The sequence below is a fragment of the Scylla paramamosain genome, chromosome 12, assembly GCF_035594125.1.
Source record: "Scylla paramamosain isolate STU-SP2022 chromosome 12, ASM3559412v1, whole genome shotgun sequence".
NCBI classification, from domain to species: Eukaryota; Metazoa; Arthropoda; class Malacostraca; order Decapoda; family Portunidae; genus Scylla; species Scylla paramamosain.
Window position 1 is genome coordinate 12,538,067 of NC_087162.1, and position 14,129 is coordinate 12,552,195.

Here is a 14,129-nt window from a genome sequence, read left to right on the forward strand (position 1 = left end):
TTTAGGCATTTCCTACGTAACAAGCTGAAAAATACTCCAAATATGCGTTTTTAATAGAAATATACTCTTTTTCCATGAAGGGCGTTTTACATACCTTTTTGCGTTTTGGTAAGTAGCTCAAAAACACTGAAAAGAGACGTTTTTTTTTTTTTTTTGCGTTGCGTTGCGTTTTTTGCATGCGTTTTGGCGTTTGGTACATAACGTTAGGAAAAATGCTTTAAATTCAAACGTCTTTGGTAATGATGTTTTCTTTCTCCATACATAGTTCTATTCATACCTTTTAGCGTTGTGGTACCTAAGAAGCTTAGTAACTCTCATAATACACGTTTCACTTAATTATTTTTATTTCCCCATGTAGAGTACTTTCCACGCATTTTAGAATTTTTGAACGTAAAGTGCTCAAATTTATATTGTTTCTCCATAAATGGTGTTTTGCCTGCGTTTTAGCGTTCTGGTACGTAAAAAGCTTAAAAGCACTGAAAAGAAAAATATTTGGTAATGATGTATTGATTTCCCATGTAAGGTACTTTCAAACCTTTCTATCGTTTTGGTGTCTAACACGTCCATAATCACTCAACAAACACGTTTCTTAAAATTTCGTTTCCTTTTCCCATATAAGATCCTTTCCATGCATTTTAGCTTCTTGGTACCTAACAATGTAAAATGCACTGAAAATTCACATTTTTTTGGTAGTGTTTTTCTGTTTCTCCATATAAGCTATTCATGCGTTTCAGCGTTTTTATAATACACGTTTCTCGTAATGTCTTTTTGTCTCCCCATATAGATTGTTTTGCATGCATTTTGGCGTATAGGTACGTAACAAGTTCAAAAATATTGAAAATACTTGTTTTTGGTAATGTTAATCTTTGTTTCCATAAAGGGTGATTTATGTGCGTTTTAGGATTTAGGTACGTATCTAGATTAAAAAAAATTCAAGACTCGTTTTGTTTTCCCATGTAGGTCACATTGTAAGCATTTTGGCGTTTTGGTACTTAACAATGTAAGAAACACTCAAAATACACGTTTTTGGTAATATTATTGTTTCTCCGTATAGATTGCTATTCAACATTTTTTGGTTTCTAAAAAGCTGAAAAAAAATCCTAAAACACGCTTTTCGTAATATCCTTTCTTTTTTCTATATTGGGAACCTTGCATGCATTTTGGCGTTTATGTACGTAACAAGTTGAAAAAAAAACACACTTAAAATACTTGTTTTTGATAATGTTACTCTCTGCCTTAATGAAGGCGGGTTTTGAATGCGTTTTAGAGTTTTGTTAGGTATGTCTCTCAAAAACACTAAAAATAAATGTTTTTGTTAATGTTATTTTGATTCCTCATATCGGGTGATTTCGATATTCTTTTAGCGTTTGTCAAACATGCACTAAAACACTCATAAGATACGTTTCTTGTAATGTCATTTCATTTCACCGTAGAGGTTACTTTGCGTGAATTTTGGCGTTTTGTTATCCAATGATGTGAAAAACACACTAAATTCCCATTTTTTTGTATTGTTATTCTGTTCCTCCATATAGAGTGCTATTTATGCGTTTTACATTTTTTGGTACCTAAGAACCTTAAAACACTCAAAATACACGTCTCTCTTAGTGTTCTATATTTCATGTACTTTCACCACATGTTTGTGGTTTTGTACGTAACAACCTAAAAAAAAAGAAAACAGTAAATGCACGTTTTTGTTAAAGTAATTATTATTTTTCAATAAAAGGTGTTTTGCATGTGTGTTAGCGTTTCGGGACGTAAGTAGGTAAAAAAAAACACTCAAAAGACACGTTTTTATATATTTTTTTCTTCATATAGGTGTTTTTCATGCTTTTTAGGTTTCTAACACGCTTCAAAGGACACTCAAAAGAAATGTTTCTGCAAATGAGATTTTAGCTCACAATTGAGGGTGCTTTACATGCATTTTGGCGTTTTGGTACCTAATAATTTGAAAGAAAAAGAAAACTCAAAATACACGTCTTTTATTATATTGTTCTCCTTCCGAGATTGAGTGATATTCATGCGTTTTAGCGTTTTGGTACATAAGACGATCCAAAGCACTTATAATACTCAGTTTTAGTAATGTTCTTTCATTACCTCAAATAGGGTTCTTTCCATGCAATTCGTCGTTTTTATACGTAACAAGTTAAAACAATACTCAAAATACTTGTTTTGGCAATGCTATTCTTTCTTCATAAAGTGTGTTTCGCATGCGTTTTAACATTTTGGTACGTAAAAAGTAAAAAAAAAAAAACACTCAAAGGATACGTTTTTTGTAATGTTTATTATTTCCGTATAGTGTGATTTCCATACATTTTAGTGTTTTGGTGCATAGCGCACATAAACACTCCAAAGACATATTTCTGGAATTGTCGTTTATTTTCCCCATATAGGGTGCTTTACATGCACATTAGCTAGATTTGTATCTTACAATACAAAAAAAAAAAAACATACAAAATACTTGTTTTTTTTGGTAATGTTCTGTTTCTCCACATATAATGCTATTGAAGTGTTTTCGGTTTTTGGAACCTAATAAGCGCAAAAGCACTCAAAATGCAATTTTTTTTGTAATTTCTTTTCGTTATTCCATATAGGATAATTTGCATGAATTTTCGCGTTATCGTACTTACTGATTTCAATGAGACTCATAACACCTTTTTTGGTAATGTTGTTCTGTTTCTACATATAGAGTGCTATTGAGCGTTTTGTAAGCTAAGGTCGGTAACATTCATTGTAGGTGTGTGTGTGGTAATATCGTTATGTTTCACCATATAGGGTATATTGTATGCATTTTCCCGTTTTTGTATCTAACAAGTACAAAAAAAATACTCATAATACATATTTCAGGTAATGTTTTTTTTTTTTTTTGTTTCTCCAATGATAAGAGTTTTGCATGAATTTTAGCGTTTTGGAATGTAGGAAGCTCAAAAACACACAAACACCTTTTTTAATAATGTTGTTTTATAATCCAAAATAGGGTACTTTACTAGCATTGTATTGTTGCCTAAAACTAATTGGTGCCTAAAACTCTGAAACATAATGAAAATAAAACATAATAAAAAGTTTCTAGTAATGTCGCTTCGTTTCCTTATATAGAGTGCATCGCTTGCATTTTAGCGTTTTGGTAGCTAACAATGTAATAAATATTCAAGTGTATATATATATATATATATATATATATATATATATATATATATATATATATATATATATATATATATATATATATATATATATATATATATATATATATATATATATATATATATATATATATATCACGCGTTTTAGGGTTGTAGTACCTAAGAAGCTTAAAAGCATTCATTACATACGTTTCTGGTAATATCGTTTCTTTTAAAAATATAGGGTACTTTTCATGCAATTTGGCTTTTTTCTACGTAAGATTAAAAAAAAAAAAACAGTAAAAATCTTATACAGCGTTTTGCATGCGTTTAAGCGTGTTGCTATGGAAGAAGAGTAAACACACATGGAAGACACGTTTTTTTGTTAATGTTCATTTATATTATCACATAAGATGCTTTCTATGCTTTTTAGTGTTTTGGTGGCTAACACGCTCAAAAACACTGAAAAAATACATTTTTGGTATTGATATTTCGTTTACTCATATAGTGTTTTGCATGCATTTTGACGATTCTTTACCTAACAATGTGAAAAAACACCCAAAATGCACGTTTTTCGTAATGTTGTTCTGTTTCTCCATACTGAATGTTGTTCACGCGTTTTTCATACCTGGAAATCTAAAAAAAAAAAAAAAAAAAAAAAAGTCAAATAAAACATTAAAAAACCTAAAAAAAAAAAAAACATAAAAAACATTATAACATAAAAAAAAAATACTAAAAACATACATTTTTGTTAATGTAGTTACCAATCTCCACATGAAATGCTTTATATGGATTTTGGGGTTTTGCTAACATTGTGAAAAATACTAAAAAATAAACCTTTTTTGGTAATGTTGCTCTTTCTTTTTACCCAAAGAGTTTTATCTATGCCTTTTAACGTTTTGGTACCTAAGAAGCTCAAAATATTCAAAATGCAAAATTCTCGTAATATCTTTTTGTTTCCGTATATAAGAGTACTTTCCATATATTTTTGTGCTTTTCTACAAAAAAAAGCTGAAAAACACTCACAATACTTAATTTTGGTAATGGTAATGGTTTTTGTAATGGTCTTTTTACGTAACAAGCTCAATCATTGCAAATACTTCTTTTGGAAAATATTATTCCTTTCATCCATAGGGGGTGTTTTGCAGTCCTTTTAGCGTTTTGGTACGTAAGCAGTTGAAAAATACTCAAAAGACACGTTTTTTTTTTGTAATCATGCTTTTTTTTCTTTCCATATAAGGTGTTTTAAATGCTTTTTAGCCTTTTGGTGCCTAGCACGCTCACAAACACTCGAGACACGATTCTGGAAATTTCGTTTTCTTTTCCCAAATAGGATGCATTGCATGCATTTTGGCGTTTTGGTACCATATTGTGAAATACTCTGAAAATACACGTTTTGGTAGTTATTCTTTTTCTCCATGTAGAGTGCTATTCATGTGTTTTAATGTTTTGAAAAATATGTAGCTCAAAAACTCTCATAATACACGATTCTCGTAAAGTCTTTTGTTTTTTCGCATTAAATGTTGTTTGCATGTATTTTGTAATTTTTCTGAGTAACAAGTTCAAAATCCCTAAAATTCTTGTTTTTTCTTTTATTATTGTGCTTCTACGTAAAGTATATTTTGCATACGTTATAACATTTCGGTACGTAAAAAGTTAAAAAACATTCAATGGTCACATTTTTCATATTGTTTTTTTTTTTTGTACCCATTACCAAGTCATTACCATGAAGCGCTTTGGTGCCTAACTCGCCCAAAAAACATTTAAAAGACGTTTTCTTGTAAGGTCGTTTCTTTTCCTTGTATCAAAAGCTTACCAGGCATTTTGGCGTTTTAGTATATAACAAAGAGAGATCTCTCAAATTACACATTTTTTCTTTTTTTTCATTTCGGTGCCTAAGAATCTAAAAAAAAAAAACACTCAGAATACAGTTTTTTCGTAATCTCTTTCCATTTCCGCTCATAGAGTACTTTATACGCATTTTGTCATTTTTTTATGTAACAAGCTCAAAACATTCAAAATCCTTGTTTTTCGTGATGTTGTATTTCTCTATAAATGAGTGAAATGACGATTTCTTTTTCGTATTATTTATTTTTCTCATAAAGAATGATTTATATGATTCTTAGCGTTTGCCTAAGAGGCAAAAAAAAAAAAAAAAAAAAAACGGAAAAGACACGTTTCTGGCGAATTCATTTCGTTTTTCCCATATAGGAAGTTTAACAGGCATTTTCAAGTTTTAGTACCTAACAATGTAAAATACACATTTTTAGTAAGTTTCTGTTTCTCCGTACCGAGTGCTATTCATGAGTTTTAGCGTTTTTGTTCCTAAGAAGTTAAAAAACACTCCTATTGCACGTTTCTCGTAATGTCTTGTTTAGAAATATAGAGTACTTTCAATACATTTTGGCGTTTTTTTAACGTAACATGCTCAAAAACACGCAAGATACTTGTTTTTGATAAAGTTATTGCCTATCCCCTTGAAGAGGGTTTTGAATTTTTTTTTTTTTTTTGTTTTGCAGGTATTTTCAAGATTTAGTACTTAACACTCAAATTACACGTTTTTGATAATGTTCTTGTCTTTCTCCATGTAGAATTTTATCTATGCATTTTAGTGATTTGATACCTAAGAAGCTCAAGAAGACTCATAATACACGTTTCTCAAAATGTCTTTCTGTGCCCTCATACAAGGTAATTTGCATGCATTATTAGGTTTCTCTACGTGAAAAGCTCAAAAACTCTCAAAATACTTGTTTTTTTTGGCAATGTTATTCTGTTTCTCCATAAAAGGTACTTTGGAAGCGTTTTAGTGTTTTGGTAAGTTAGAAGTTCAAAAACATTAAAAAAAACAAGTTTAGTAGCTTTCTTTTCCCATGCAGAATGATTTTCATGGTGTTTAAAGTTTTAGTGCCAAACACGTTAAACAAACACAAAAGACACGTTTCTGGTAATTTCGTTTTGTTTTCCCAAATAGAGTTCTTTGCGGTTATTTATTTATTTATTTTTTTTTTGTGTGTTTTGCTACATGGAAATGTCAAATACACTTAAATTAAACGTTTTTGGTAATGCTCTGTTTCTCCATATATTGTGCTATTTATGAGTTTTATTATTTTGGTACCTAAGTTAAAAAAAAAAACACTGACAATAAACGTTTCTCATAATGTTCTTTATTTTTCCAATATAAGTACTTTCCATTAATAATTGCGTTTTTGTAAGTAAAAAGCTCAAAAACATTCAATATACTTGTTTTAGGTGATGTTATTGTTTTCTCAATAAAGGGCATTTTGCATGTGTTTTAGAGTTTTGGTACGTAGAGAGTAAAAAAAAAAAAACTTATAAGACACGTTTTTAGTAATGTTTTATTTTACCGTATAGAATGCTTTCTATGCTTTTTAGTTTTTTGGTGCCTAAGACGCTTTTAAAACTCAAAAGACACGTTTATGGAAATATCGTTTCTATTCCAATATAGGGTGCTTTGCATCCATTTTGTCGTTATGACACCTTATAATGTGAAATACACTCAAAATACGTGTTTTTGGTAATATTGTTGTTTCTCTGTATATAATACAACTCGTACGTTTTAGCGTTTTGGTACCTAAGAAGCTAAAAAAAAAAAACACTCATTATACACGTTCTCTTAATCACTTTTCCTTTTCCCCTACAGGATAAATGTGAAATGCACTCAAAACACACGTTTTTAGTTTTTTTTTTATTTATGCGTTTTAGTGTTTAGCGTCTCTCTCTCTCTCTCTCTCTCTCTCTCTCTCTCTCTCTCTCTCTCTCTCTCTCTCTCTCTCTCTCTCTCTCTCTCTCTCTCTCTCTCTCTCTCGTTCTAGTTCGGGATCTTTTATTCTCTGCGTTTGTTGTTGTTGTTATTGTTATTGTTATCGTTGTTGTTGTTGTTGTTGTCGTTGTTGTTTCTTTTTCCTCTTCCGCTTCCTATTTCTCTTTCTCTTTTCTTTCTATTTCTATTTCATTCTCTCTTTTTCTTCCCTTTTCTCTTTCTCCTCCTCCTCCTCTTCTTCCTCCTCCTCGTGGCCTTATGCTTCGATATGTAATCTCTTTACATTACCACACACACGTATTATAAATGTTACTGACCTTAGCTTACAAAACGCTCAATAGCACTGTATATGTAGGAACAAGTATTTTGAGTATTGTTTTAACTTGTTACGTATAAAAACGACGAATTGCATGGAAAGAACCCTATTTGAGGTAATGATAGAACATAACTAGAAATGCGTATTATCAGGGCTTTGGATCGTCTTATGTATCAAAACACTGAAACGTATGAATAGCACTCTTCCTCGGAAGGAGAACAACATTATCAAAAACATGTATTTTGAGTTTTTTTTTTTTCAAATTCTTAGGTACCAAAACGACATAATGCATACAAAGCACCCTCAATTGTGAACTGAAATTTCATTTACAGAAACATGTCTTTTGAGTGTCCTTTGAAGCGTGTTAGACACGAGAACATTAAAAAGCATGAAAAACACCTATATGGAAAAAAAAAAAAATACCAAAACGTGTCTCTTGAGTGTTTTTTACCTACTTACGTCCCGAAACGCTAACACACTTGCAAACCATCTTTTATTGAAAAATAATAATTACTTTAACAAACACGTGCATTTTCTGTATATCTTTTTTTTTTTTTAGGTTGTTACGTACAAAACCACAAATATGTAGTGAAGGTACATCAAATATAGAACACTAAGAGCGACGTGTATTTTGAGTGTTTTAAGGTTCTTAGGCACCAAAAAGGTAAAACGTATGAATAGCACTCTATTTGGAGGAACAGAATAACAATACAAAAAAATGTGTATTAAGTTTGTTTTTCACATCGTTGGATAACAAAACGCCAAAATTCACGCATTGCAGCCTCTACGGTGAAATTAAATGACATTATAAGAAACGTATCTTATGAGTGTTTTAGTGCATGTGTGACAAACGCTAAAAAAAACATCGAAATCACCCGATATGGGGAATTAAAATAACATTACCAAAAACATTTTTTTTTTTCAGTGTTGTTGAGGAACATACCTAACAAAACGCTAAAACGCATGCAAAAACCCCACTTTTTTAGGCAGGGTAACATTATCAAAATCAAGTATTTTAAATTTTTTTTTTCAGCTTGTTACGTACATAAACGCCAAAATGCATGCAAGGTACCCAATATAGAAAAACGAAAGGATATTACGAAAAGCGTGTTTTATGATTTTTTTTTTTTTTAGCTTTGTAGGAACCAAAAAGCGTTGCATAGCACTCTATACGGAGAAACAATAATATTACAAAAAACGTGTATTTTGAGTGTTTCTTACATTGTTAAGTACCTAAACGCCAAAATGCATACAATATGCCCTATATGGGAAAATAAAACGAGTCTTTTGAATTTTTATGCTAGATACGTACCTAAATGCTAAAACGCACATAAATCACCCTTTATGGAGACAAAGAGTAACATTACCAAAAACAAGTATTTTCAGTGCTTTTGAACTTGTTACGAACCTATACGCCAAAATGCATGAAAAACAATCTATATGGGGAGACAAAAAGACATTACGAGAAACGTGTATTATAAATGTTATTCTTTTTCCTTCTTCTCAAGTACCAAAACGCTGAAACGCATGAATAGCTTATATGGAGAAACAGAACAACACTACCAAAAAACGTGTATTTTCAGTGTATTTCACATTGTTAGGTACCAAGAAGCTAAAAAATGCATGCAAAGTATCTAATAGGGGAAAAGAAAACGACATTTTAAGAAACGTGTTTGTTGAGTGATTATGGACGTGTTAGACACCAAAACGATAGAAAGCTTTCAAAGTACCCTACATGGGAAATCAATACATCATTACCAAATACTTCTCTTTTCAGTGTTTTTAAGCTCCTTACGTAATAAAACGCTAAAACGCAGGCAAAACACCATTTATGGAGAAACAGTATAGATTTGAGCACATTACGTTAAAAAATTCTAATATGCATGGAAAGTGCTCTACATGGGGAAATATAGATAATTAAGTGAAACATGTATTATGAGAGTTGTTAAACTTCTTAGGTACCAAAAACGCTAAAAGGCATGAATAGAACTCTGTATGGAGAAACAAAACATCATTACCAAAGAAGTGTAAATTTAAATTGTTTTTCACAAAGTTATGTACCAAACGCCAAAATGCATGCAAAGCCACCTATATGAGAAAAGAAACGACATTAACAGAAACGTGACTTTTCAAAGTTTTCAGCGTGTTAGGTATGATAAACGAATAAAAAGCATGAAAAACACCTATATGGAAAAAAAAAGAAATACCAAAACGTGTCTTTTGAGTGTTTTTTACCTACTTACGTCCCGAAACGCTAACACACTTGCAAACCATCTTTTATTGAAAAATAATAATTACTTTAACAAACACGTGCATTTTCTGTATATCTTTTTTTTTTTTTAGGTTGTTACGTACAAAACCACAAATATGTAGTGAAGGTACATCAAATATAGAACACTAAGAGCGACGTGTATTTTGAGTGTTTTAAGGTTCTTAGGCACCAAAAAGGTAAGACGTATGAATAGCACTCTATTTGGAGGAACAGAATAACAATACAAAAAAATGTGTATTAAGTTTGTTTTTCACATCGTTGGATAACAAAACGCCAAAATTCACGCATTGCAGCCTCTACGGTGAAATTAAATGACATTATAAGAAACGTATCTTATGAGTGTTTTAGTGCATGTGTGACAAACGCTAAAAAAAACATCGAAATCACCCGATATGGGGAATTAAAATAACATTACCAAAAACATTTTTTTTTTTCAGTGTTGTTGAGGAACATACCTAACAAAACGCTAAAACGCATGCAAAAACCCCACTTTTTTAGGCAGGGTAACATTATCAAAATCAAGTATTTTAAATTTTTTTTTTTTTCAGCTTGTTACGTACATAAACGCCAAAATGCATGCAAGGTACCCAATATAGAAAAACGAAAGGATATTACGAAAAGCGTGTTTTATGATTTTTTTTTTTTAGCTTTGTAGGAACCAAAAAGCGTTGCATAGCACTCTATACGGAGAAACAATAATATTACAAAAAACGTGTATTTTGAGTGTTTCTTACATTGTTAAGTATCTAAACGCCAAAATGCATACAATATGCCCTATATGGGAAAATAAAACGAGTCTTTTGAATTTTTATGCTAGATACGTACCTAAATGCTAAAACGCACATAAATCACCCTTTATGGAGACAAAGAGTAACATTACCAAAAACAAGTATTTTCAGTGCTTTTGAACTTGTTACGAACCTATACGCCAAAATGCATGAAAAACAATCTATATGGGGAGACAAAAAGACATTACGAGAAACGTGTATTATAAATGTTATTCTTTTTCCTTCTTCTCAAGTACCAAAACGCTGAAACGCATGAATAGCTTATATGGAGAAACAGAACAACACTACCAAAAAACGTGTATTTTCAGTGTATTTCACATTGTTAGGTACCAAGAAGCTAAAATGCATGCAAAGTATCTAATAGGGGAAAAGAAAACGACATTTTAAGAAACGTGTTTGTTGAGTGATTATGGACGTGTTAGACACCAAAACGATAGAAAGCTTTCAAAGTACCCTACATGGGAAATCAATACATCATTACCAAATACTTCTCTTTTCAGTGTTTTTAAGCTCCTTACGTAATAAAACGCTAAAACGCAGGCAAAACACCATTTATGGAGAAACAGTATAGATTTGAGCACATTACGTTAAAAAATTCTAATATGCATGGAAAGTGCTCTACATGGGGAAATATAGATAATTAAGTGAAACATGTATTATGAGAGTTGTTAAACTTCTTAGGTACCAAAAACGCTAAAAGGCATGAATAGAACTCTGTATGGAGAAACAAAACATCATTACCAAAGAAGTGTAAATTTAAATTGTTTTTCCCAAAGTTATGTACCAAACGCCAAAATGCATGCAAAGCCACCTATATGAGAAAAGAAACGACATTAACAGAAACGTGACTTTTCAAAGTTTTCAGCGTGTTAGGTATGATAAACGAATAAAAGCATAGAAATAACCCTACCGGGTTATTAGCAAAAACGTGTTTTTTGAATTTTTTTGAACTACCTTCGTACCAAAATTACTAAAATGTATGTAAAACACGTTTTATAGAGAAAGAGAATAACATAAGCATAAATGAAATATTTTGAGTATTTAGTTAGCTACCAAAACGCCAAAATGCATAGGAAGGAGCGTATGTTGGGATAGGAAACGAGATTTCATGAAGCATTACTTTCGAGTGTTTATAACCACGCTAGGCACAAAAAATAACAATAAAAAAAAGCATGAGAAACACCCTATAAATTAAAACAAAACTTTAACAAAAAAAAAAAACGTCGCTTTTTAGTGCTTTTGAGCTACTTACTATAACGGTAAAAGGTATGTAAAACGCCCTTCATGGAAAAAGAGTATATTTCTATTAAAAACGCATATTTGGAGTATTTTTCAGCTTGTTACGTAGGTAATGCCCAAATGCGTGGAAAGTATTCTATATAGGGAAAGGATAAGCCATTACGAGAAACTTGTGTTAAAAGAATCTTTTATCTTATCAGGTATAAAAACACTAAAAACGCATGAATATCACTTTATATGGAGAAACAGAACAATACAACAAAAAAGGTGCATTTTGAATGTATTTCACATTGTTAGGTATCAAAACGCCAAAATGTATTGAAAGCATCCTATATGTAGAAAGAAAACGGGTTTTTACAAAAAACGTGTCTTTCGAGTGTTTACGAGCGTGCTAGGCACTGAAACGCTAAAAAAAACAAGGAAAGCACCCTGTATGGGAAAACAAAAAGATCATTACCAAAAACGTCTCTTTCAAGTGTTTTGAACTAGTTATGTAAGAAAACGCTAAAACGCATGGATGTTTGTATAAAAAAAAAAAAAAAACAGAAAAAAATACCAAAAACAAATATTTTGAGAGTTTTTGAGCAGGTTATGAAAATTTTTTTGTGTGTGTTTTTGAGCTTGTTACGTAGACAAACGTCAAAATACATGGAAAATACACTATATGAGGAAACGAAAAAAAAAAAGTTACCAAAAATGTGTATTATCAATGGTTTTGAGCTTCTTGGGTACCAAAACGCTAAAATGCATAAATAGCACTCAATATGGAGAAACAGTACAACTTTACAAACAATGTGTATTTTGAGTGTTTTTCACATTGGGGGAAAGAAATCGAGATTTCCAGAAACGTGTCTTTTTAGTATTTATGAGCGTGGTAGGTAGGAAAACGCTAAAAAGTATGTAAAACACGCCATATGGGGGAAAAATTACTAAATTACAAAAAAAAAAAAAAAAATACTAAAACCTTTTCTTTTCAGTGCTTTTGAGCTACTTACGTACCAAAACGGTAAAATGCATGCAAAACACACTTTATGGGAAAACAGCATAACTTTACCAAAAGCGTGTAGTTTTAGTATTTTTCAGCTTCTTAGTAGAAAAAAGCAAAAAAATGCATGCAAAGTTCCCTATATGGGTAGCGAAAGAACATTACGAGAAACGTTTGTTATGGGTGCTTTTGAGCTTCTTATGGACTAAAAGGCTAAGATGCATGAATTTCTCGCGCTGCGAGACATGTATGATATTTTTTTTTCCCCTTTTTTCCCATATTGTTCTGATATCCCTGCTTTCTTTTTGTCTCCTTTGAAAATCTACTGTTTTCTCTCTGCGTACAACATTAGGAAACACGAAATTTTTAAGCCAAACAATATTTTTTTGTATTTAAAGGGAAAAAAATAATAAATAAAAAAAAAATTTATATATATATATATATATATATATATATATATATATATATATATATATATATATATATATATATATATATATATATATATATATATATATATATATATATATATATACATATGTATATATATATATATATATATATATATATATATATATATATATATATATATATATATATATATATATATATATATATATATATATATATATATATATATATCTGCTATCGAATCTTTTGTTTGGAGTTCAATACGTTTTTTTAGATATTTGAATATAATTTTTTTCTACGTTTCAATAGAACTTTTTTTTATTATCGTATGAAAAAAAAAAAGATAAAAGACGTTGTTCTCCTATTCTTCCTGATTAAAATTATTTTTGGATGAAAGAAGTTGGTCAATAAATAAGGGAGGAGATACGAATTGAACATAGGCAATTTAACATGGGTTAAGTGATCTTACAACATCCCTTCCATTGTTTTTGAGCTACTTACGTACCAAAACGGAAAAATAGCATTCAAAACACACTGTATGGAGAAACAAAATAATATTACCAAAAATAAGTATTTTCAATTTTTTTTCTTTAGCTTATTGCGTACATAAATGCGAAAATATATACAAAGTACCCAGAAACAAGGCAAATAGGGTACTAGGATTCATTTTTAGGAGTGTTAAAAGTAGAAGGCCGGAAGTAATATTAAAGTTATACTTGGCGCTGGTCAGACCTCATCTAGACTACGCGGTGCAGCTCTGGTCCCCACATTACAGGAAAGATATAGGTCTATTAGAATCAGTACAGAGGAGAATGACTAAAAGGATACAGGGGATGAGGAGTATTCCTTACGAGGCGAGGATGAAGCTGTTAAATTTACATTCTTTAGAGAGACGTAGGTTAAGAGGGGACCTGATAGAAGTCTTTATGTGGTATAATTATAACAAAGGAGATGTAAGCAAAATTCTTAGGATCAGCAACCAGGGTAGAACAAGAAATAACGGGTTCAAGCTTGAAAAATTTAGGTTTAGGAAGGAGATAGGAAAAAATTGGTTCTCAAATAGAGTGGTAGATGAGTGGAACGGACTCAGTAATCATGTAGTTAGTGCTAGGACACTAGAAAGCTTTAGGAGAAGATTAGACAAGTTTATGGATGGGGATAGCAGATGGAAATAGGTAGGTGTGTTTCATACAGGGACTGCCACGTGTAAGCCTGGTC